A 24106-nucleotide genomic window follows, 5' to 3' on the forward strand; every position below is an offset into this window, starting at 1 on the left:
ACAACATATTGTGGTTGACAATACAATCAGTTACAAAATGGGATCAGAACAATTTGATTTTCTCAATTACCCCCTTTTTGTCAAGGGGAGACTTGTACGATGATGATCATCAACTTACACCCAATGTCCTAATTAACACATTTCATCTTGGAATCTAGATATCACATGTAGTTGGTCTCTGGAACATGTTTTCTTGGGGTCATCTGGAAATGTCTTGTCCTAAGGGGCAACTGTTTTCCTGATTCCAAGTTACTTGTAGAAACTCCTTAGATGTTCTTGCTAAAATCTTTTACAAAACAGCCTCTCAAATTTTTCTTCTCCAATAGCCAGTTCATATTGAGAAAACCAGCTCAAACCTTAGAGTTCTGATCTTAATAATAGAGCTATAAGGGGGAGTATCAAAGTAGGAAGCCACAGTTTGCGTGAAGCTTCAGAAAATTTAGGTTTTTACATGCCTCATTAGAATAATTTATATTTAACATACAGGATTATCTGATCTTGTTGCTTTCTCAAACTTTTCCACTCTGATTCCAATTCCTTTAGGAAGATCAGATGCTTTTGGGGATCTAATCCTGTATATGAAAATATAAGTAGCAACACTTTTTTTTTTATTTTTGGAATTTTAATATTTTATTGGCATCTTTTGTTTCTTTATCACCTAGATTTCCTCCTGTGTGCTCCCCCTCCACAGTCCTAGAGAACCATGTCTTATAGCAAAGATTATTTTTTTTAAATTTTTTTTATTTTTAGCATGTGTTTTTAAAGGTTTGGGTTACAAATTTTCTCCCTTCCTCCCTCCCCACCCACCCTCATTGAAAAGGCAAGCATCTCGATACAGGTTACAGATGTGTAGTCATGCAAAACACTTCCATAGTAGTCCTGTTGTGAAAAACTAAGTGTATTTCCCTTCATCCTATCCTACCCCCCATTTATTCTACTCTTTCTTTTGACCCTGTCCCTTCTCAGAAGTGTTTGCTTCTGATTATCCCCTCCCCCAATCTGCCCTCCCCTCTATCAACCCCCTGCTCTCTTGTCCCCTTCTCCCCTTATTTTCCTATAGGGTAAGATAGATTTCCGTACCCCATTGTGTATGTTATTCCCTCCTTAAGCCAAATCCTATGAGAATGAGATTCACTCATTCCCTCTCACCTTCCCCCATTTCCCCTCCACTGTAAAAACCTTTTCTTGTTTGTTTCATGTGAGATATTTTACCTCATTCAGGTAACATCACTCTTGCAGGTAAAGGCTTGCCACCCCTAGGTTCATTGGTTATACAAATGAATTTACTTATAAGAGGCTGACTTTATGCTAATTATAATAAAAGACTTAGGAGGATACTTAGGCAATTAATTCCAAAACAGTGCATATCAATAAGTTGTTTATAATAAAACAGCTAACTATAGGCATGCAGTAAGAACAGGTGCTATTTCCACATTAGCAATAAACTTGAATGAGATTGACTTTTCCGTTAATGTAACACAAAATATTCCATGAGTTACATCCCTCTAAGAAAACTGATTGCACTAAAATTATCTTCCCCAAACCAGACTGAAGATGTTTCTGATTTCCACCCCACAAATTAATAGATTCATATTTTTGTTTTACATTTTACCTTTGTCCATTTATTTCCATAGTATTCTGAAAGAATGAGCTATTTCAGGGATTCAATCTTATATGTATACACTATGTATGCATTAGCAGGCTGATGACAAGCCTGAGTACTAATTGTGGTTTGGGATATAGAATGACTATACATTTAGATTGAAAACAGCAAGATTTCACATACTTGCATTGTGCTCATTTCTTCTACAGACCACTTCCTCTGATTATAGAAATTTGTTATAAAAGGAAACAGCAGAAACATAATTGTACCAGCATCAAACTGGTCTTTCACATTTAAGCCTAAGGCCACATGTGTGACAGGATAAAACAGCCTTAGCTCTGTTTGAGTTCAGGTAAGAGTCAAAGTTTAACAACCAACCATGCAGTAATAATTCTACCTCATGACCAGACTCAGGAATAGCCAGGTGGGAAACATTCCCACCCGTTCAAAGGAACATAATGGGAAAACTGAGCCAGAAGGATCCCACCTTAGGCTGAGGCTAAGGTTTTCCTCTCGGCTTTTTCCCAGATGCAGACCTCCACCTGTAACAGTTCAGAATCACATTCCCTCTGAGTAGCTTGTGGCATTTCTCTGGAATGGTGGATTACTGACTTAATGATCCATCAGACAACTATACCTAAATTCAGACCTCAAAATAAAATCAGTTACAATCCTAAGAACTTTTACCTCAAATGGCTAGTTTCACTTATCACAGCTTAGGGCTAAATACAATTATTTTTACTCTCATGGAGTTGGAATAAGCAATAAAAATTTACCAGGACTCACATACATAAAGAGATTTCACTTAACATTTTTCACTTGTTTTTCTTTCCTTCTCAAGTTTAAATTCTTCCCTGGTGCAAAGATTAATCATTAGAAATAATTTCTGTATTATACTTAAACTTGCAAATCTTCAGCAAACCAAGTTCATTGTTTAGGAACTCCATGACCCAAACAAGGTCTTTTCCCAGGACTGATGACCTTGCCCACACAGATGGTTTCTAGGAACCTGGCAAGTTTACAAAATAAGGGGAATAAGCCCCAGAGAAGGGGCTGACCCTGATGCCCCTGCCTGCCCACCCCATTATATATTATTCCTCTAGACTAATGTAAACCACAAACTTGGTGGGTGGCAAGTCCCCTATTTTCAATCTTAATTGAGTTTGTTTTGCCTTGATTGAATTTCTCCCATGTTCTTCTATGGCTACCCACTTGCCAGGATGTCTTTCAGGATTCCTATATAGCATCATGTATTCTGTACCAGTATCTACCAGAGCAGACATGGTTTTTTTTGTTTTTTTTTTTTTAGGACCTTAGTATATGGTAACTGGCACATGAGGCCTTTGGTCACCCCCTAAAGCCCTGCATTGGAGGGGACCTTGGCCATCTTCCTAAGGGTGGGCAGTTGGCAGTATCCACTCCATTTACCCTTATTACTGCTGTGGACTGTGCTCTTTGATACCCCTCCCTTCTCCAAGGTAGATTTCTCTGAATGGACAGAACCAATCCAGGCTTTCACCTCATCACTTCCTTTCCACACACAGTAATCAATTACCAATTTTAGGTTTTAACATTAAAACAATAACCCCAAATAATTAGCAATCTTGCAACTTTCATAAGTGATAGCCAGATTGTTTTATGTGTAACTTCCTCTTAATTACAGGCAAAGGTGGAAATATCTACTTCCCTACATGGCAGTTATAAAACATTATAAGACAGAGTTAGCCAGGCTGATAAAATAACATAATTGGTTTTAAATAATTTTTCTGCCATCTTTTAATTTCTTTCAGTTCATACTCTAATAACATCCAACTTATGAGAAGTTGCTTGACATAAGTGATAACAAAAGTTTACCAATTTGAAACAATATTATTATTATGTATTTGAAACTTGAACCAAGCCCATTACCAATCAGGTGACTTCAGTTCTGTTGAATGCATTTCAAAATAACCTTACACAGAAAATCAGGCATCTCATCATCACTGGCATTTGTATACTGATCACATCTAATTAAGGAACTAATAATAACAGTTAAAATTTATAGTGTTTGCCAGGCATTAGGGTAGGTATTTTACTGTCATGTGAAGTAAGCTGAGGTAACTTGCTTAAGGTCACCCAGTTAACAAATTTCAAGAGGACGGAGCCAAGATGGCAGAGTGGAAGCAGTGACTTACTTGAGCTCTCCCCCAAACCCCTCCAAATACCTGTAAAAACAACTCTAAACAAATTCTAGAGCAGCAAAACCCACAAAAAGACAGAGTGAAACAAATTTCCAGCCCAAGATGACCTGAATGGTTGATGGGAAAGGTCTGTTGTGGTGGGCTGGGAGAGGAGCACAGTTCAGCATGGGCTGCACAGGCAAAAATGGAGCAGGCCTCAGGAGACTGAATTTCATGCAGCTGTGGTGGTTTCTAGACTTCTCAACCTACAAACACCAAAAACAACTTAGAAGGTCCTAGGAGTATTATAGCCAAAATCCAGAGTTCCCAGATCAAGGAGAAAGCATTACATGCAGCCAGAAAGAAACAATCCAAGTATTGTGGAAACACAATCAGGATAACACAAGATTTAGCAGCTTCTACATTAAGGGATAAGAGGGCTTGGAATATGATATTCCAGAGGTCAAAGGAGCTAGGATTACAACCAAGAATCACCTACCCAGCAAAACTGAGTATAATCCTTCAGGGGGAAAAATGGATATTCAATGAAATAGAGAACTTTGAAGCATTCTTGATGAAAAGACTGGAGCCCAGTTGAAAATCTGACTTTCAAATACAAGACTCAAGAGAAGCATAAAAAGGTTAACAGGAAAGAGAAATCATAAGGGACTTATTAAAGTTGAACTGATTACATTCCTACATGGAAAGATGATCTTTGTAACTCATGAGACCTTTCTTAGGATTAGGTAGTTGTAGGGAATATAAATAGATATGTGTGTATATATATAGATAGATATAGACAGAAGGCACAGGGTGAGTTGATATCTAAATCTATTTGCATGGACAGTGAACAGAGTGAACATAAATGATACTATGATATCTAAATTTGGATATCTAAAAATGTTAATCTAAATCATTTGGTATTAAACTTGTCCCACTGTTTGGGAGGGAGATGCAGGATTTCCCTAGGTGGGGGAATTCTGGATCTAACAAGAATTCCATTGTAGTCAGCAGGATACAGAAAGAATACCAAGTGAGTTGGGGCTGGCTAGTGAAGGGAAAACAAGGCTGGTGGCTAACATGAGATAGCCCTTTTCCATGCCATTGAGAAGAGCCACCACCAAGGAAGGGAAAAATGATGATATCTAAAAAATAAATTAAGGGGTGAGAGAGGATTATACAGGGAGAAGGAGAAAGGGAGAGGTAGAATGGGGTAAATTATCTCACATGAAAAAAGCAAGAAAAAGCTTTTACAGTGGAGGGGAAGTGGGGAGAGGTAAGAGGGAATGAGTGAATCTTCCTGTGTTTGGATTTGGCTTAACGAAGGAATAACATACACACTCAGCTGGGTATGAAAATCTATCTTACCCTACAGGAAAATAGGGGGGAAGGGGATAAGAGAAGAGGGGATGATAGAAGGGAGGGCAGATTGGGGGAGGGTTTAATCAGAAGCAAACATTTTTGAGGATGAGGAGGGACAGGTTCAGAGGAGAGAATAGAAAAACGGGTTACGATAGGATGGAGAGAAATATAGTTAGTCTATAAATTGTTTTTACATGCAACTGGGAAATAAGATATACAGGCAGTGGGGTATAGAAATCTACCCTGTGCTACAGGAAAATAGAAGGGGAAGAGGATAAGAGAAAGGGCGGGGGGTGATAGGGCAGATTGAGGCAAGAGGCATGCAGAATGCATACCGTCTTGGGGTAGGAAGGGGAGAGATGGGGAGAAAATTTGGAACTCAAAATCTTCTGCAAGTGAATGTTGAAAACTAAAAATATCTAAATAAAAAGTTAAAAAAAAAACATTTCGGATCTGTGCATTTCCCCAGTTTGTCTTAGTGCCAAATGATATAATAAATTCTAACTTATCTTTAAGTATCAAATTAGGAGTAACACATTTCACTTAAAATTAAAATGAGTCCAGAATGAATTCAATTACCTTTTGGTTGTGTCCTGATACACAAAAGCTTTCCCCTTTTTCATGAACCAGGAAAGGGTTAAGTACCAGTCCAATTCCAAAGTGCAAGCCTTGAAACTTTCACTGACACAGCCCTCAAACCTGCTTGTCTCTAATCAGTGAAATGTCCTTCTTCTCTAGCTGTAAAACAATAAACCAGTCATTTCGGGTGTGTGGCGGAGGAGGGCAGTGATGGAAAGAACCTGACCACAGTTAAGAAATGTGAAGGAAGAGAACAAAATCTTTACCCACAACTTTTTCTTTCCAGTTTCCAAACTGTTTACTCTCAAACCCTCTATTCACTGTCCATGCAAACAGATTATAACTTTCTTTCTGTCCGTGCTCCTCTCATTCCAACATGCATAAACCTTCTTGCCTTTCCTTGTACCTACTTATCCCTCTAGTGGATTTTGATTAAAGCCCCTTTCAAACTGTATGTCTTATTTCTTTCCTATTCTGATCCCACACTTTCCCTATGGTCCTCTGCTTACCCTTACCAAACAAAACTCAAGTAATCTTCACTTCACTGAAAATATTTTCTCTCTCTCTCTCAACAGTAGATCAAACAATAGATTACTGTTTGATAGTCATTTGACTACTCTGTCTTGTGTACCTAAACTATTCCACTGAGGTGGATGACATATTTATGGATGATTATGAATGTTGTGACTTTCCTCTAAGATTATTGCCAATTTATTGTCTCCTTCTTGTTCTTACATAGTTGTTTACATGTTATCTCCAACATTCGACTGTGAGATCCTTGAGAACAGGGACTTTTTTGCCTTTGTCCCCAGGGCTTAGCACAGTGCCTGGCACATAGTACTTAATGAATGTTTGTTGACTTGACTGTAATGAATACCACACTAATGGAAGTTAAGAATTTGAGAGGGAGGGCAGCTAGGTGGTACAGTGGATAGAGCACTGGCCCTGAAGTCAGGAGGACCTGAGTTTCAAGTCTGGCCTCAGACCAAACACTTGACACTTACTAGCAGTGTGACCCTGGGCAAGTCACTTAACCCCAACTGCCTAAAAAAAAAAAAATGAGAGGGAGAGTAGAAAGTTTAAAAAAAAAAAAAGCCTACAAGACTTACAGTCAGAAGACGGCAAGAATCTCCACTTGGCATTTACAACCCTGAAGAAATCACACCATCATCCTGAGTCAGTTTTCTCAATTACAAAATAGGCAACCTACATGGGATTACTGTGAAGGAGCAATCATTGTTTTTATGTAACCCGTATCTAGTACGGAGACTAGCAAACAGTAGGACCTTACAGTATGTTTCTTTTATCAAAAATTTATTTATTTTTAGTTTTCAACATTCACTTCCACAAGATCTTGAGTTCCAAATTTTCTCCCCATCTCTCCCCTCCCCCCACCCCAAGATGGCATGCATTCAGAATACCCCTTCCCCTCATCTTCCCTCCCTTCTGTCACCCTGCCTTCTTTTATCTGCTCCCCCTTCTATTTACCTGTAGGGTAGGATAGATTTCTATACCCCTTTGCCTGTATATCTTATTTCTCAGTTGCATGTAAGAACAATTTTTAACATTTGTTTTTAAAATTTTGAGTTCCAAACTATCTCCCTTCCTCCCTGCCCACCCACCTTCACTGAGAAGGCAAGCAATTTGATACTGGTTTTATACATGTGTAGTCATGCAAAACACTTCCATAATAGCCACATTATGAAAAACTAACTATGTTTCTTTTCATCCTATCCCACCCCCCCATTTATTCTATTCTTTCCTTTCACCCCGTCCCTCCTCAAAAGTGTTTGCTTCTGATTACCCTCTCCCTCAATCTGCCCTCCCTTCTATCATCCCCTCTTCTCTTATCTTCTTCCCCCCTATTTTCCTGTAGGGTAAGATAGATTTCCATACCCCATTGTGTATGTTATTACCACCTTAAGCCAAATCCAGTGAGAGGAAGATTGACTCATTCCCTCTCACCTCTCTCCTCTTCCCCTCCACTGTAAAAGCTTTTTCTTCCCTCTTTTATATGAGATAATTTACCCCATTCTACTGCTCCCTCTCTCCTTCTCCCTATACGATCCTCTCTCACCCCTTAATTTTATTTTTTAGATATCATCCCCTCATATTCAACTCACCCTGTGCCCTCTGTCTATATATATTCCCTACTACTACTCTAATACTGAGAAAGGTCTCATGAGTTACAAAGATCATCTTTCCATGTAGTAATGTAAACAGTTCAACTTTAATAAGTCCCTTATGATTTCTCTTTCCTGTTTACCTTTTCATGCTTTTCTTGAGTCTTGTATTTGAAAGTCAGATTTTCTATTCAACTCTGGTCTTTTCATCAAGAATGCTTGAAAGTTGTCTATTTCACTGAATGTCTATTTTTTCCCATGAAGGATTATACTCAGTTTTGCTGGGTAGGTGATTCTTGATTGTAATCCTAGTTCTTTTGACTTCTGGAATATCATATTCCAAGCCTTCTGATCCCTGAATGCTAAATCTTGTGTTATCCTGATTGTGTTTCCACAATACTTGAATTGTTTCTTTCTGGCTGCTTGCAATATTTTCTCTTTGACCTGGAAACTCTGAAATTTGGCTGTAGTATTCCTAAGAGTTTTCCTTTGGGGATCTCTTTCAGTAGGTGATCAGTGGATTTTTTCCATTTCTGTTTTGCTCTCTGGTTCTAGAACATCAGGGCAGTTTTCCTTGATAATTCTTTAAAGATAATGTCTAGGCTCTTTTTTTGATCATGGCTTTCAGGTAATCCAATAATTTTTAAGTTATTCCTCCTGGATTTATTTTCCAGTTCAGTTGTTTTTCCAGTGAGATATTTCACATTGTCTTCTCTTTTTTCATTGTTTTGGTTTTGTTTTATAATGTCTTGATTTTTCATAGAGTTGTTAACTTCCATTTGCTTCATTCTAATTTTTTTTTTTCAAAAGGCAGAAATTAAGGCATTTATTTCAAAATCTGAGTTACAGTTGACCCCTTTACCGAGTGCCAGTGGTAACTTGCCACACCCGTACCAACTTGTCTGTGTATCCAGCAAATAGGGTCTGGCCATCAGCAGATCAGGCTAAGGAAGTACACTGGTGAGGTCAGCCTTGCTGCTGGTACTGATCACTTCTTGCTTGAGCTCATCCACAATGATCTTGCCCTCTAGGTCCCAGATCTTGATGCTGGGCCCAGTAACAGCACAGAGCCAGTAGCGATTGGGGCTGAAGCAGAGAGCATTGATTATGTCACCACCATCCAGAGCATAGAGGTGCTTGCCCTCACTGAGGTCCCACAACATGGCTTGACCATCCTTGCCTCCAGAGGCACAGAGAGAGCCATCAGGAGAAACTGTAACTGTGATTAGGTAGCCTGTGTGGCCAATGTGGTTTGTCTTCAGTTTGCAGTTGGCCAAGTTCCAGACCTTGACCAGCTTGTCCCAGCCACGGGAGACAATGATGGGGATGCTGCTATGGATGAAAAATGGACACAAGACACCCACTCTGAGTGGCTCTCATCTTACACAGTGTATTTACAGACACTCAGGGTGTTCCACAGCTTGATAGTCTTATCCCGGGAACCAGAGACAGTCTGGCGGTTGTCTGAAGAGAAGGCCACACTCAGCATATCCTTGGTGTGACCAACAAAGCGCCTGGTGGTAGTGCCAGTTGTGAGATCCCACGGTCTTAGTGTGCCATCCCAGGAGCCTGAGAGTGCAAACTGGCCATCAGAGGAAATGACCACATCACTAACAAAATGTGAGTGACCCCTGAGGGCATGCTGGGGGATTCCATAATTTGTTTCATCTCTGGTAAGCTTCCACATGATAAGGGTCTTATCTCGGGAGGCTGACAGGATCATGTCTGGGAACTGCGGAGTCGTGGCGATCTGGGTCACCCAGCCATTGTGGCCTTTAAGGGTACCTCGAAGGGTCATCTGTTCAGTCATGATGACAAGATCTCGGTGGATTGCTCCAGGAAGAAGGATGGATCCAGATTGCACGGAGAGAGACCAGCCTGCTCTCCTTCATGCCAAGAGCCCAGCAAGAAAAAAAAAAGATGCTTCATTGTAATTTTAAGGAAGTATTTTCTTCAGTGAGTTTTTGGACTTCCTTTTCCATTTGGCCAATTCTGCTTCTTAAGGCATTCTTCTACTCCTTGGTTTTTTTGACCTCTTTTACCATTTGGGTTAGGCTATTTTTTAAGGTGTTATTTTCTTCAGTATTTTTGGGGGGTCTCCTTTTGCAAGCTGTTGACTTGTTTTTCATGATTTTCTTGCATCACTCATTTCTCTTCCTAGTTTTTCCTGTACTTCTCACACTTGCTTCTCAGAATCCTTTTTGAGTTCTTTCATGGCCTGGGATCGATTCCTATTTTTCTTAGAGGCTTTTGATGTAGGAGCTTTCACTTTGTTGTCTTTTTCTGGTTGTGTGTTTTGATCTTCTTTGTCACCAAAGTAAGATTCTATGATCTGACTTTTTTTGTGCTGTTTGCTCATGTTCCCAACCAATTACTTGACTTTTAAACTCTTTGTTAAGGTAGGGGTCTGCTTCCAATGTGGAGAATATACTGTCCCAAACTGCAGGGGTTTTGTGCAGCTGTTTTTCAGAGATACTTCTAGGGATCTATAAATTTTCAGTTCTTCCAAAGTGAAATGATCAAAGGAGAGTTGTTTACTTCTTTCCTGGCCTGTGCTCTGGTCTATGAGTAACCACAAGCACTCTTTTCTGCCTTGGAACTGTGAGAAGGATTCTCTCTCCACCAAGACCACAAGCTCCACGACGCCAGCGCTCCTTCTCACCCCAGGACCACTACCTAGGACTGTGACCCAGATCCAGCTATGGGCAAAGCAAGAGAATCCTGCCTCAGCACCAGCAAAGAAATCCCTGCAATCCCCCTCTGATCAGTCCCCTGATCCCCGCTCTGTCTATAGAACAAGAGCTTCGGAAGCAGCCGCCATCCCAGGGCTTCACCAGGACTGGGGCCAGACCAAGATCCTCTTTCGCCAAGGTCTGATAGACCTTTCCTACTGATCTTCTAAATTGTCTTTGGCATTTGTGGTTTAAGAAGTCTGGAAACCACTACAGCTCCCCTTGATTCAGTCCCCTAAGGCCTGCTTCAGGTTCACTGAGGCCTAGTCTTTGCCTGCACAGCCCATGCTGAACTGTGCTCCTCTCCCGGCCCAATGCAATAGACCTTTACAATCAACCATCCAGGTTGTCTTGGGCTGGAAATTTGTTTCACTCTGTCTTTTTGTGGGTTCTGCTAGTCTAGAATTTGTTTAGAGCTATTTTTATAGGTATTTGGAAGGGTTTTGGGGAGAGCATTGCTTTTATTCTGCCATTTTGGCTGCACCCCTCGACCTTAAAGTATGTTGAAGGAAGTAATGTGAGTTACTTTTTAGTAGTGATAATTACTCAGCCCATGAAAAACATGTACAGTATTTGGCTGAAGTCTGTAGAAGTAGAATGAGAGGACACTATACTGCATTTGTTTTATTTCTAATTATGATTTGTCATGATGTATTATTTACCTGAATGAGAGTATTGAGTTAATTTTTGCAGGCTTATATTAAGTTCAGAAGTAATCTGAGAGAAAACTCAGTTACAATGCTGATATATAACTAGTTTTTCTTTCTTCTCTCCCTCAGTTTTCTTATCTTATCTTACAGTTTATAGGGCATGATAGGTAATTTTTCCCTATCAACTAGTATACTAGAATAGAGGAAATTTCTTGCCAGGACTTCTATATGCAGATATATATCTATTCATTTTCTCTTCTTTCTAAAAAGTATCTTGGTGTTTTCATCAACTCCTGTGTGTTTCAATTTGGAGGATTCCCAAATATCCCCTGAGGAAAGACCACTAGGGGCCAGGGTGGGCATCTTGCATCTGTCCCAAAGCAACCACTTCCATCTGTACCAGCACAAGACATCTTCTTCCTCCTGCCAGCCCAATCCCCTAACTGGAATGTGGAGAACCCCCAATGCAAAGAACAACCTTCCCCTCAAGTACAGGCCTCCAATCTCTTGCTGCACCTGTCGTTTGAGGGTAGAAGAATGGCACCCTCTCCTCAGTGATGAACATTTTCACACCTGATCATACCCTTTCACATCCTTGTAATTTGGAATTCCTATAGATCATCATCCAAACTGAACTTTATATTCCCCACCACCCAATTATTTCCATCTCCCTCAACCCTTCCACCCCAAAGTTTCATCCTAACCCTACCCTGCCCTTCCCCTATGCTCTCTGGAATGCCTGTTTCATAGGCAACAAACTTCCTTCATCCTAAATCTTTTCCTCTCTCACACCTTCAGTTCAGTCATTTTTCAGTCATGTCTGAGACTTCATGATCCCACTGGGGTTTTCTTGACAGAGATACTAGAGTTGTTTGCCATTTCCTTCTCTAGCTCATTTGACAGATGAAGCAAACAGAATTAGTGACTTGCCCAGGGTCACACAGCCAGTAAGTGTTGGGGGCCAGATTTGAATTCAGGACTATGAATCTTTCTGACTCCAGGCCTGGCACTCTCTCCACTGTGCCACCTAGCTGCCCTAGGGTGTTGTTTTACCTCAAACAACACCCTAGCTCCCTACCAAGGACATAACTTCCCTGACCACTTTTTCTAGTAACAGCTGCACTTTGACTCATTCATCTCAGTTCACTGCCAAATCTTGTTTTTACTTTCACATGATCTCTTGTATATATGTTCTTCACTCACAACCACAATCCTGGCTCAAGCCTTTGCATTGGCTACGTTGCTTGGTTTCAATTCCATGGAGGAAGATGCTCCCCATGCTAGGTATTCCCTGGTATTCCTTACCATCCCCAAATCCTGGCTTTCCTGCCTCTTTTTGTATGTTGTTTCTTCCTTTATAGTATACGCTTATAGAGGGTAGGGACTGCTTCCTCTTGGAATCCTTAGCTCTACTTAGGGCTCAGTTCAAGTGACCCCTCCTACTCAGGCCTTTTCTGATAATCAATAAACATTTACTAAACACCTACTATGAGGCAAGCATTATGCTAAGTGCTAGAGATACAAATACAAAAAAAAAAGAGTTTCTGCTCTCAAGCAGTTTACAATCTAATAGGGGAAGAAAACACACAAAGGAAGGAACAAGGGGGTAGGCATGGAGATGAGGAAGGTACCTAGTAGGCAAGGCATAGTGGAAAAGTTAAAAAAAAAAATCTAAAATGAGTGCATTGGGGCAGGAAATGAGATGTCTATCCTGTGCCCCATCCTTAATTGGAGTTTCTCCCACTGCTACACATTACTCCCCCCACCTTGCCAAATTACTTATATATATTTTTCATTTATATTTGTATATGTAAGAGAGAATGTTAGTACTTCCTAGGTGGGGACTAATTTCATTGTTGCCTAAGTAATCCCAACACCTGGCACATTGTCTGTATAAAGTAGATACTTAATGTGCATAGCTGTCTTTGTGCCTGTTTTGTCAAAACTCCTTGAGGTCAGGGAATATCCCTTAATTTTTTGTGTCTCTGCCAATTCCTCGAAAACTGGAGATGTTTTAAGAAGTATTTGTTGAATGAATAAATACAGCTTTATCAGGCTTTACAATAATTAAAAGTTCATTTGTTTATTTACTTGTTTTTAAAACCAGGACCACCAGACCTTGCTTTTTGCCATATCGTTGTACCCTGTGGACCACTGGGCCTTTCCATCAGCCTTGCAGCAAGACCCTCTGATACGTTTTGTTCTACCTGTTAGAATGTGAGCTTCTTGAGAGTTCTATTGAAGATATAGTTCCAATCTGTATATATTTGTAGCCCTCATTTCTTATACTCCAGCAGCCTTCTAGAATACCTCCACCCAGTTATCACATAGGCTTCACAAACTAAGCATGTCCAAACAGAACTCAGGTTAATTACTAAACACATCCCTTCTTCAAATTTCCTTATTTCTTTCGAGGGTACTGCAATCCTTTCAGTCATGTAGTTTTGCAACATTGTAGCTCCCTAGCTCTTCACCTTCCTCTCATCCAGTTGCCAAATCTTTCTGATTTTCCCTTCACAGCATCTTCTATTTTTTTTCCCACTTTGGCCATCCACACAGACTCTAACCCCATTTAGGGCCGTATCACCTCTCATTTACTACTGCAATGGCATCCTAAATTTTCTTCCTGCTTCCAGGAATTCCCCTTCTGTAATCCATCCTCCAAACAGTTACAAAATCATTATTCCTAAAGCACCATATCACTCCTACTTAAAAATCTTCAATGGTTTGTTATTGCCTCCAGGATCCTTAGCCTGGTGCTTAAAACCCTCCACAGCTGCTTCCAACTACCCTTCCAGTCTTATTTCACCTTCCTACCCTTTATACATTTTCCATTCTAGGCACACCAGCTTGCTAGCTGTTGGGAAGATGAGACATTGCCATCTCCAGCCCCTGTGTCTTGGCACAAATGGTCCCATATGTCAGGAATTCACTGCCTTTTAAAAAAAAGTCTGTTTCATAGAATCCCTAGCTTCCTTCAAAGCACATGCCGCCTTTCTTGATTGTGCCCTGTCTGCCTCCTCTCTCTAACCCCTTTACCACCAGTATTCTCTTCTTTTTGAAATTACTGAGTAAATAGATAAGCTGTTCTATCTGGAAAAGTTACTTTGTATTTACTTCTGAACATGCTGTATTCATTAATTCTGCTTCCTGCCACCATCTCTATATTATAAGCTCCTTAAAGGTAGGGAATCTTGGTTTTTTATCATCCACGCCAATAAACTTGAATTAGAGACCAGGCTGAATAAACAAAGTTATTCTTTGGCCAGGGGAGGATAGTGTTGCATTATAGCTAAAAAACCTCTCCAGATCTGCAAATGGACTAAGCCTTAAAACACCCAGCAGTTTAGGGCAGGCATAATTTCAGTGATTTTGAATATTGCCAAGGAATAATACAATAATATTCAAAGAAGGCATCAGTCTAAGACTACAGTCAGTTATTACTAATTCTAGTTTTAGTGGAAGGAGACAGATTCAAATTCCCTCTTGTCTTTATTTCTGGATCTTGCTTTTTTCCAAAGACTATATAAAGAAGATGTAAACATAAAATCATGCTTATTTTGGAGTAAAATAAGGATCCATTGAAAAAAAAACCCATTTTTTTTATGTTACTGTAAAAGCACGATGGATGCCACAGACAAGGCAAAAAATAATTTGAAGATGGTACCACCTTTCATACTTTAAATGTGCTCTAAGTCTAGTCAAAAACATTGACATTGACTATGCTGTGGTTTCAGGTTTTTCATTAAGATATAGTTTAAGAATGAATGAATGAAAAAAACATTAAGTGTGTATTATTTGCAAAGTACTATCCTAAACACCAGTGATATAAATGGAAAACTTGATAGTTCCTGCTCCCAAGGAGTTTGCATTGGGCGAGGGGGGGGTTTCCAATACATTTTTGGCTTATTAATGAGTGAGATTCGTGATTAGTCCTCAAAAATTAACCAGCTGCCTTGTAATATTCAAATTTTAAAATATTTCGAGTCTAGAAGATGTTAAAAGTAGTAAAAGTTAACAAGATTTCGTATTTGTGGATCTTCTTTTTAAACTAAGAAACCATTTTTGGCACCAGACTGGGACAGAGTCCTTCCACAAAGGCTTACCCTTCGTCTCATTTGGGGAGGTAACCCTGTGTTCTCAAAGGCTATGCCCAGGGAGCAAGAGCTCTGACAGATTTTTACTATATTGGAAAGATTTTGAGTAATATCTTGCAACAGGTTATATCTGCTTTCCAATGACCAACTGCTGACTATAGCAACACATGAAACAGAAAAACCTAAAATATTTTTCTTTATGCCTGCAGAGTGCTGGGAAAAGGGGCAAAAGGGGCTAGAAATCACCCCTTAGCTCAGTAGATGGTGCTATAAAATGTAAGATTATTATCCAATGAGCAACAGATGGAAATACTATTAGAAAAACTGATTAGTATCAATTTTTCTTTTCTTTTTTTAATTTTAAAAATATTTTTTATTCTTTTTGCTATTATGTTTTTTAAAAACGTTTTTATTCAGTTTTGAGTACGAAATTCTATCCCTCTCTCCTTCCTTGCCTCTCTCCTCCCTGAGATGGTAAATTATCTGATATAGGTTATACATGCACAATCCATTTTGTACAAGAAGACTCAAATAAAAGAAAAAAGCAAAAGAAAAAAAGTGAAAAATAGCATGTTTCAGTCTGTATTCAAACAACATCCATTCTTTCTCTGGAGGCAGATATTGTGCTTCATCATTAGTCCTTTGGGATTGTCTTGGCTCGATATATTGCTGAGAATAGCTAAATCATTCTCAGTTCTTCATCATACAATATTGCTGTTACTCTGTACAATGTCTTGCTGGTTCTGTTTACTTCACTATGCATCAGTTCACATAAGTCTTTCCAGGTTTTTCTGAACTCATCCTGCTTGTCATTTCTTATAGCACAATAACATTCCATTACAATCATATATCACAGCTTGCTTAGCCATTCCCCAATTGATGGACATCCCTTTGATTTTCGATTCTTAGACACCACAAAAAGAGTTGCTATATTTTTGTACAAGCAGGTCCTTTTCTAATAATATTTTTGGGATATCGACCTAATGGTGCTATTTCTGGATCAAAGGGTATGTACAGTTTTACAACCCTTTGAGCATAGTTCCAAAGTGCTCTCCGGAATGGTTGGATCAGTTCACAACTCCACTAACAGTACATTAGTTTGTTTTTTTTTTCCCTCATCCAACTTCCCACATCCCCTCCAACATCCAACATTTTCCTTTTTTGTCATATTAGCCAATCTGATAGGTGTGAGATGGTACCTCAGAATTGTTTTCATTTGCATTTCTCTAATCAATAGTGATTTAGAGCATTTTTTCATATGAGCATAGATAGCTTTGATTTCTTTGTCTGAAAATGCCTGTTCATATCCTTTTGGGGAAATGACTAGTATTTTTTTATAAATTCGACTCAGTTCTCTATATATTTGAGAAATGAGGCCTTTATCAGAGATACTTGTTACAAAAATTTCCCCCCAGTTTTCTCTTTTCTTACAATTTTGGTTGTATTGGTTTTGTTTGTGCAAAAACTTCTAAATTTTGTATAAACAAAATTATCTATTTTACATTTTGTAATGCTCTCTATATCTTCTTTCATCCTAAATTTTTCATTTACCCATAAATATGATAGATAAACTATTCCATGCTCTCTTAATTTGCTTATAGCATCACCCTTTATGTATAAATCATGTACCTATTTTGATATCTTGGTACACGGTATGAGATGTTGGTCGATACCTAGTTTCTGCTATACTGTTTTCTAGTTTTCCCAGCAAGTTTTGTCAGATAATGAGTTTTTGTTCCAAAAGCTTGGGTCTTTGGATTTGTCATATATTAGATTACTATGGTCATTTACTATAATGTAATTTGTATATAGTCTATTCCACTGATCCAGCTTTCTATTTCTTAGCCAGTACCAGATTGTTTTGATAATTATAATGCAGTTTGAGACCTTATTTTGCATTTTTAGCTGATTGCCTTGCTGTCCTTGAGCTTTTGTTCTTCCAGATTTTTTTTCTAGCTCTATAAAATAATTTTTGATAGTTTGATTGGTACGGCCCTGAATAAATAGATTAATTTAGGTAGAATTGTCACTTTTATTATATGGGCTTTGCCTACCCATAAGCAATTGATGTTTTTCCAGTTGTTTAGATCAGGGCTTCTTAAACTTTTTCCACTCAGGACCCCTTTTCCATTTTGGCAGGGTTCCTTGGCATTGTGTGGCTTGAGGACATGCATAGTGCAAAGTGTTTTGTGTTCAGAACCAAGGCTGCAGTGAAATTGTGTGATGCAATACAGGCAAGTGCTGCCAGAAACACCTGGAATTCATTAAGTGTTTGATTTTTAATTAATTTTTGGTTGTTGCATGTTCAGAAACCTTTTACTATTGCCAAATTTTTCCCGACTCCATATGGGATTGCGACCCACAGTCTATGAAGCGCTCTTTTAGATCTGACTTTTTTTGTGTGAAATGTGTTTTATAGTTGTGTTCATATAGTTCCTGGATTTGTCTTGGCAGGTAGATTCCCAAGTATTTTATATGATCTACAGCTATTTTAAATGGAATTTCTTTTTCATCTCTTGCTGCTGGACTTTGTTGGTAATTTATAGAGATGCTGATGATTTATGTGAGTTTATTTTGTATCCTGCAACTTTGCTAAAATTGTTAATAATTTCAAGTAGTTTTTAGTGGATTCTCTAGCCTTTTCTAAGTATAAGATCATATCATCTACAAAGAATGATGGTTTTGTTTCCTCATTACCTATTCTAATTCCTTTAATTTCTTTTTCTTCTCTTATTTGTTATAACTAACATTTATAGTACAATGTTAAATAATAGAGATGATAATGGGCATACTTGCTTCACACCGGATTATATTGGGAAGGCTCCTAGTTTATTCCTATTACAGATGCTTGCTGATGGTTTTAGATAAATATTACTTATCATTTCATTTATTCCTATGCTTTCTAGTGTTTTTTTTAATAAGAATGGATGCTGTATTTTATCAAAAGATTTTTTTCTGCATCTGTTGAGATAATCATATGATTTCTGTTGCTTTTGTTATTGATATGGTCAATTATGCTGATAGTTTTCCTAATATTGAATCAGCCCTATATTCCTGGTATAAATCCCAGCTGGTCGTATTGTGTGATGCTTGTGATATATTGCTATAATGTCTTTGCTAGTATTTATTTTAAATTTTGCATCAATATTTACTAGGGAAATTAGTCTATATTTTTCTTTCTCTGTTTTGGCTCTTCCTGATTTCAGTATGAGTACTATATCTGTGTCACAAAAGGAATTTGGTAGGACTCCTCCTTTGTTTATTTTTCCAAATAGTTTATATAATATTGAGGTTAATTGTTCTTTAGATGTTTGGTAGAATTTGCTTGTGAATCCATCTGGTCCTGGGAATTTTTTTTTTTTTTAGAAAATTCATTGATGGCTTGTTCAATTTCTTTTTCTAAGATTGGGTTAAGTATTTTATTTCTTCTCCTGTTAATCTGGGTAATTTATATTCTTGTAGATCCATCCATTTCATTTAAATTGTCAAATTTATTGGCATATAATTAGGCAAAATAGCTCCTAACAATTGTTTTAATTTCCTCTTCATTGGTGGTGAATTCACCCCTTTCATTTTTGATACTAGCAGTTTGGTTCTGTTCTTTCCTTTTTTTAAATCAAATTAACCATTGGTTTATCTATTTTATTGTTTTTTTTCATAAAACTAGCTTCTGGTTTTATTTATCAGTCCACTGGTTTTCTTACTTTCAATTTTATTAATCTCTCCTTTGATTTTCAGGATTTCCAATTTGGTGTTTAATTAGGGATTTTTAATTTGTTGTTTTCTTTTTTTTTAGTTGCATGCCCAATTCATTGATCTGCTTTTTCTCTATTTTATTGATGTAAGCAATTATAGATATAAATTTTCCCCTAAGTACTGCTTTGGCTACATTCCATAAATTTTGGTATGTTGTCTCATTGTTGTCATTTTCTTTAATGAAATTATTGATTGTTTCTATGATTAGTTCTTTGACCCACTTTTTTTTTCTGGGCAATGGGGTGAAGTGACTTGCCCAGGGTCACACAGCTAGTAAGTGTCAAGTGTCTGAGGCCAGATTGATATTTGATTAGTATATTGATATAGTATTGATATGACTTCATTGTCTATGGTACCTCTTAGCAAGATATAGCTTCCTTTCTTATTTCTTTTAATTAGATCTATTTTGGCTTTTGCTTTGTCTGAGATCATGATTGCTACCCCTACTTTCTTTGCTTCAGCTGAAGCATAATAGATTCTGCACCAGCCCTGTACCTTTACCCTGTGTGTATCTCTCTGCTTCAAATGTGTTTCTTGTAAATAATATATTGTAGGATTCTGGTTTTGAATCCATTCTACTATCCACTTCCATTTTATGGGTGAGTTCATCCCATTCACATTTACAGTTATGATAACTATTGTGTATTTCCCTCCATGTTATTTTTCCCTTGCTAGCCTCCCTTGCCACCCACCCTTTCCCACATCAAAATTGTTTTACTTTTGATCACATTCTTCCCCAATTACCCTCCCTTTTATTAGTCCCCTCCTCCCCCTTCTATGATCCCCATCCCTTTTTACTTCCTTTTAGGGTAAGATAGATTTCTGTATTTAATGAGTGTGTATATTACTCCCTCTTGGAGCCATTTTTGATGAGAGTAAAGTTTAAGGTTTGCCTGCCACCCCCCCACCCTCCATTATAATATCTTTCATGCCTCTTTTATGTGGGATAATTTACCCCAATCAATCTCTCCTTCTTCCTTCTTCCAGTGCAATTTTCTTTTTTACTCCTTTATTTTTTGGGGGGGAGGGGGGAATTATTTCCATCAGAGTCACCTTATATTCATACCCTTTGTTTATATATATTCCTTCTAATTGCTCTTATAGTAATAAAGTTCTTAAGAGTTACGAATATTATCTTGCCACATAGAAACATAAACAGTTTAACCTTATTGAATTTCTTATATTTTCTCTTTCTTGTTTCTTTTTTGCCTTTTCATGTCTTCTTTGAGTTTTGTATTTGGAGGCAAATTTTTATTCAGCTCTGTTGTTTTAATTAGGAATGCTTGAAAGCACACTATTTTGTTAAATGTCCATTTTCCCCCTGAAAGATTATATTCAGTTTTGCTAGGTAGGTGATTCTTGGTTGTAATCCTAACTTCTTTGCTTTCTAGCATATCATATTCTAAGCTCTCTGGTTCTTTAATTTGGAAGCTGCCAAATCCTGTGTAATTCTGACTGTGTTCCATGATATTTGAATTGGTTTTTTGTTTTTCGTTTTTGTTTTTGTTTTTGGACTACTTGTAGTACTTTCTCCTTGATCTGTGAACTCTGGAATTTGGCTATGATGTTCCTGGGAGTTTTCATTTTGCATCTCTTTCAGGTGGTGATTGGTGGATTCTTTAAATTTCTATTTTGCTCTCTCCTTCTAATATATCAGGGCAGTTTTCTTTGATAATTTCTTGAAAGATGTTCTCCAGGCTTTTTTTTTTCTTTTTTTTTTTTTATCATGGCTTTCAGGTAGTTCAATAATTTTTATATTATCCCTCCTGGATCTATCTTTTAGGTCAGTTGTTTTTCCAATGAAAAATTCCACATTTGCTTCTATTTTTTAAAACTTTTTTTTTACTTTGCTTTATTGTATTTTGATGTTTCTTAGAGTCATTAGCTTCCACTTGCTCAATTCTCATTTTTAAGGAATTATTTTTTATTCCATCATTCTTTTCTTTTTTTTTCTTTTTTGAATTTATTTTTAGTTTTCAACATTCACTTTTATAGGATTTTGAGTTCTAAATCTCCCCCCACTCCCTAAGATGGCATGCAATCTGAAAAAGGCTATACATATACAATCACATCAAACATATTTCTATATTAGTCTTGTGAAAGAAGAATCAGAACAAAAGGGAAACTCCATGAGAAAGAAAAAAAAAACAGAAAAGAGAAAGTTGTATGCTTCAATCTGCATTCAGCAGACTCCATAGTTCTTTCTCTGGATATGGATAGCATTTTCCATTATGAGTGGAGACATTATTTTCTTCAGTGAGCTTTTTTTTTTTTCTTAAGGCAATTGGGGTTAAGTGACTTGCCCAGGGTCACACAGCTAGTAATTTATGTCAAGTGTTTGGTCTGAAGTGGGATTTGAACTCAGGGCCTCCTGACTTCAGGGCCAATGTTCTATCCACTGTGCCACCTAGCTGCCCCTTTCAGTGAGCTTTTGTACTTCCTTTTCCATTTGGCCAATTCTGTTTCTCAGGATGTTATATCTTTTCCCATATTATTGACTCTTTTTTCGTGATTTTCTTGTATTACTCTCATTTCTTTTCCCAGTTTTTCTTCTACTTCTCTAATTTGCTGAGGGTTTTTTTTGTTTGTTTGTTTTTTTGCTTTTTGGTGAAGCAATCAGGGTTAAGTGACTTACCTAGGGTCATGTAACTAGTGTCAAGTATCTGAGGCCGGATTTCTAATTTGCTTTGTAAAATCCTTTTTAGGCTTCCCTCCCACTCATTTCTTTCCCTGAGCTACAGCCATGCCTGCCACAGGCTCTGAGCTGCAGAGCCAGCTGGCCCTGGAGCTGAGAGCCGAGCCTCAGGATGCTGCTGCAGCCACCCCCACCAGCCTGGACTCCGATCCTAGCCCCAGCCCCAGCCCACCATCAGGACTGCATGGGGAGAAGCAGTATCTGGAGTGGATCAAGCACATCCTGCAGCACGGCTGCAAGGAGGACCGTACGGGCACCAGCACCGTGTCTGTGTTCAGCTTGCAAGCCCACTACAAACTCCGAGATGAGTTTCCTTTGCTGACAACCAAGCGTGTGTTCTGGAATGGTGTGCTGATGGAACTGCTGTGGTTTATTAAGGGTTCCACAAATGCTAAGGAGCTCTCTGCCAAAGGAGTAAAAATCTGGGATGCCAATGAATCTCAGGACTTTTTGGACAAGCAGGGGTTCACTACCAGAGAGGAAGGAGATTTGGCTCTGTGTATGGCTTCCAGTGGAGACATTTTGGGGCAGAATACAAAGAGATGAACACAGATTATTCCGGACAAGGAGTGGATCAAATACAAAAAGTCATTGACACAATCAAAAGTAATCCTGATGACAGAAGGATCATTATGTGTGCTTGGAATCTTAAAGATCTTCCTCTGATGGCATTGCCTCCATGCCATGCTCTCTGTCAGTTCTATGTATTGAATGGTGAGCTTTCTTGTAGGCTATACCAGCGATCTGGAGATATGGGCCTTGGGGTGCTGTTCAACATCGCCAGTTACTCCCTGCTAACCTACATGATTGTCACAGGCCTGAAGCCAGGTGATTTTGTACACATTCTGGGAGATGCTCATATATACTTGAATCATATTGAGCCACTAAAAATTCAGCTTCAGCGAGAACCAAGACCTTTCCCTAAGCTCAAAATTCTTTGAGAAGTTAAAACCATTGATGATTTCAAGGTTGAGGACTTTTTGATTGAATACTACAACCCTCACTCAGCTATTAAAATGGAGATGGCCATCTCAAGCAGCCTGATGCCCAGCTAAAAACAAGTTCCATCTTTTCCATGATAAGAAGACAAGGAGAAAATTTAATTTACCCTTTGACATAAACACAGGTCCTAACAGATCAGATTATTATCTTATATACATATACACACAACTTTAGCAGAAGTGAATGCCACTATTCCAAATGTACAGAATGGTTGTAAACAAAGCTACAGTATTTGTGTCATAAGATTATTAAAATAAAGCAGTTCTTGCGTTCAAAAAAAATCCTTTTTTAGCTCTTTCAGGAATTTTTTTTGGGCCTTAGACCAAATTACATTTTTCTTTGAGGCTTCACATGTGACCATTTTGACACTATTATCCTCTTCTAAGTTTATGCCTTGATCCTTCCTGTCATCATAGTAACTTTCTATCATCAAGTTCCTTTTTTTTGTTGTTGTTGTTGGTTTTTGCTTATTTTCCTGCCTTTTTTGTGACTTAGTGTTTTCATGTGAGAGTTTGGCTCTGGTCCTGCACTGTCCCAAGTTTTTTGTGCTGGGGCTCAGGGCCTTACTGCTGGCTTTCATTGAGCTTCAGGTCTCCACTGCTTGCTTTCACTGGAGGGTAGGTTACCTTTCTGGATTGTACTGGGTAGGGAGGAAGTTTGTAGTCTCTGTTTTGGCCTCCCCTGTGGGTTTTAGCAGCTGGCCTGCCCCAGGAATGGGGTGGATTGCTATTGTAACAGAGTCTTTCTGGTGGCTGGCCCTGGAGAAGGGATCTTGTTTCTGGTCTGCCCAGGGGTAGGGCCCTGCTGCTGGGTTGCTATGGAAACAGAGCCTCTCCGCTAACAGGCCCCAGGGATGAGGTCTCACTATTTGCCAGCCCAGGACAGGGCTTCACTAATGGTCAGCAATGGGGGCTGATGGCTTGTGTTGAGGGTGAGGTTGCTGGGGGTGGGGCCTTGCTGTGCTACACAGACTGCTTACTTGCCTTGGGGCTGCTGGTTTGCAGGAGGGCAGGGCCTCCTTGGTGCATTGCTCCAGGCTTGGAGCCTTTCTGCAGGACCCCTGCTGTGAGGCCAGGTGCTGCTGCTCTTGGACCAAGCTCCCCTCTCACCCCAGTGAGACAGACCTTTCTTGTTGTGTTGGTACGACATTTCCCTGGGGCAGCTAGGTGGCACAGTGGATACAGCACTGGCCCTGAAGTCACGAGGACCTGAGTTCAAATGTGCCTCAGACCAAACACTTGACACTTGCTAGCTGTTTGACTCTGGGCAAGTCACTTAACCCCAATTACCAAAGAAAAAAAGACATTTCTCTGCTTCTTGGTCAATTCTTCTATCAGATTTTGTACCT

At 38.8% G+C, this 24106-nt stretch overlaps 2 pseudogenes; one reads left to right on the forward strand and one right to left on the reverse strand.

Annotated features, from left to right (window-relative positions):
* Positions 1-8668: 8668 nt before the first annotated feature.
* On the reverse strand, positions 8669-9636 carry LOC114034738 (annotated as a pseudogene).
* A 12168-nt stretch (positions 9637-21804) lies between these two features.
* Positions 21805-23599, forward strand: LOC114034634 (annotated as a pseudogene).
* The last annotated feature ends 507 nt before the right edge of the window (positions 23600-24106 follow it).

This window comes from Vombatus ursinus, unplaced genomic scaffold (assembly GCF_900497805.2).
Source record: "Vombatus ursinus unplaced genomic scaffold, bare-nosed wombat genome assembly UNPS02009062.1, whole genome shotgun sequence".
NCBI lineage: Eukaryota > Metazoa > Chordata > Mammalia > Diprotodontia > Vombatidae > Vombatus > Vombatus ursinus.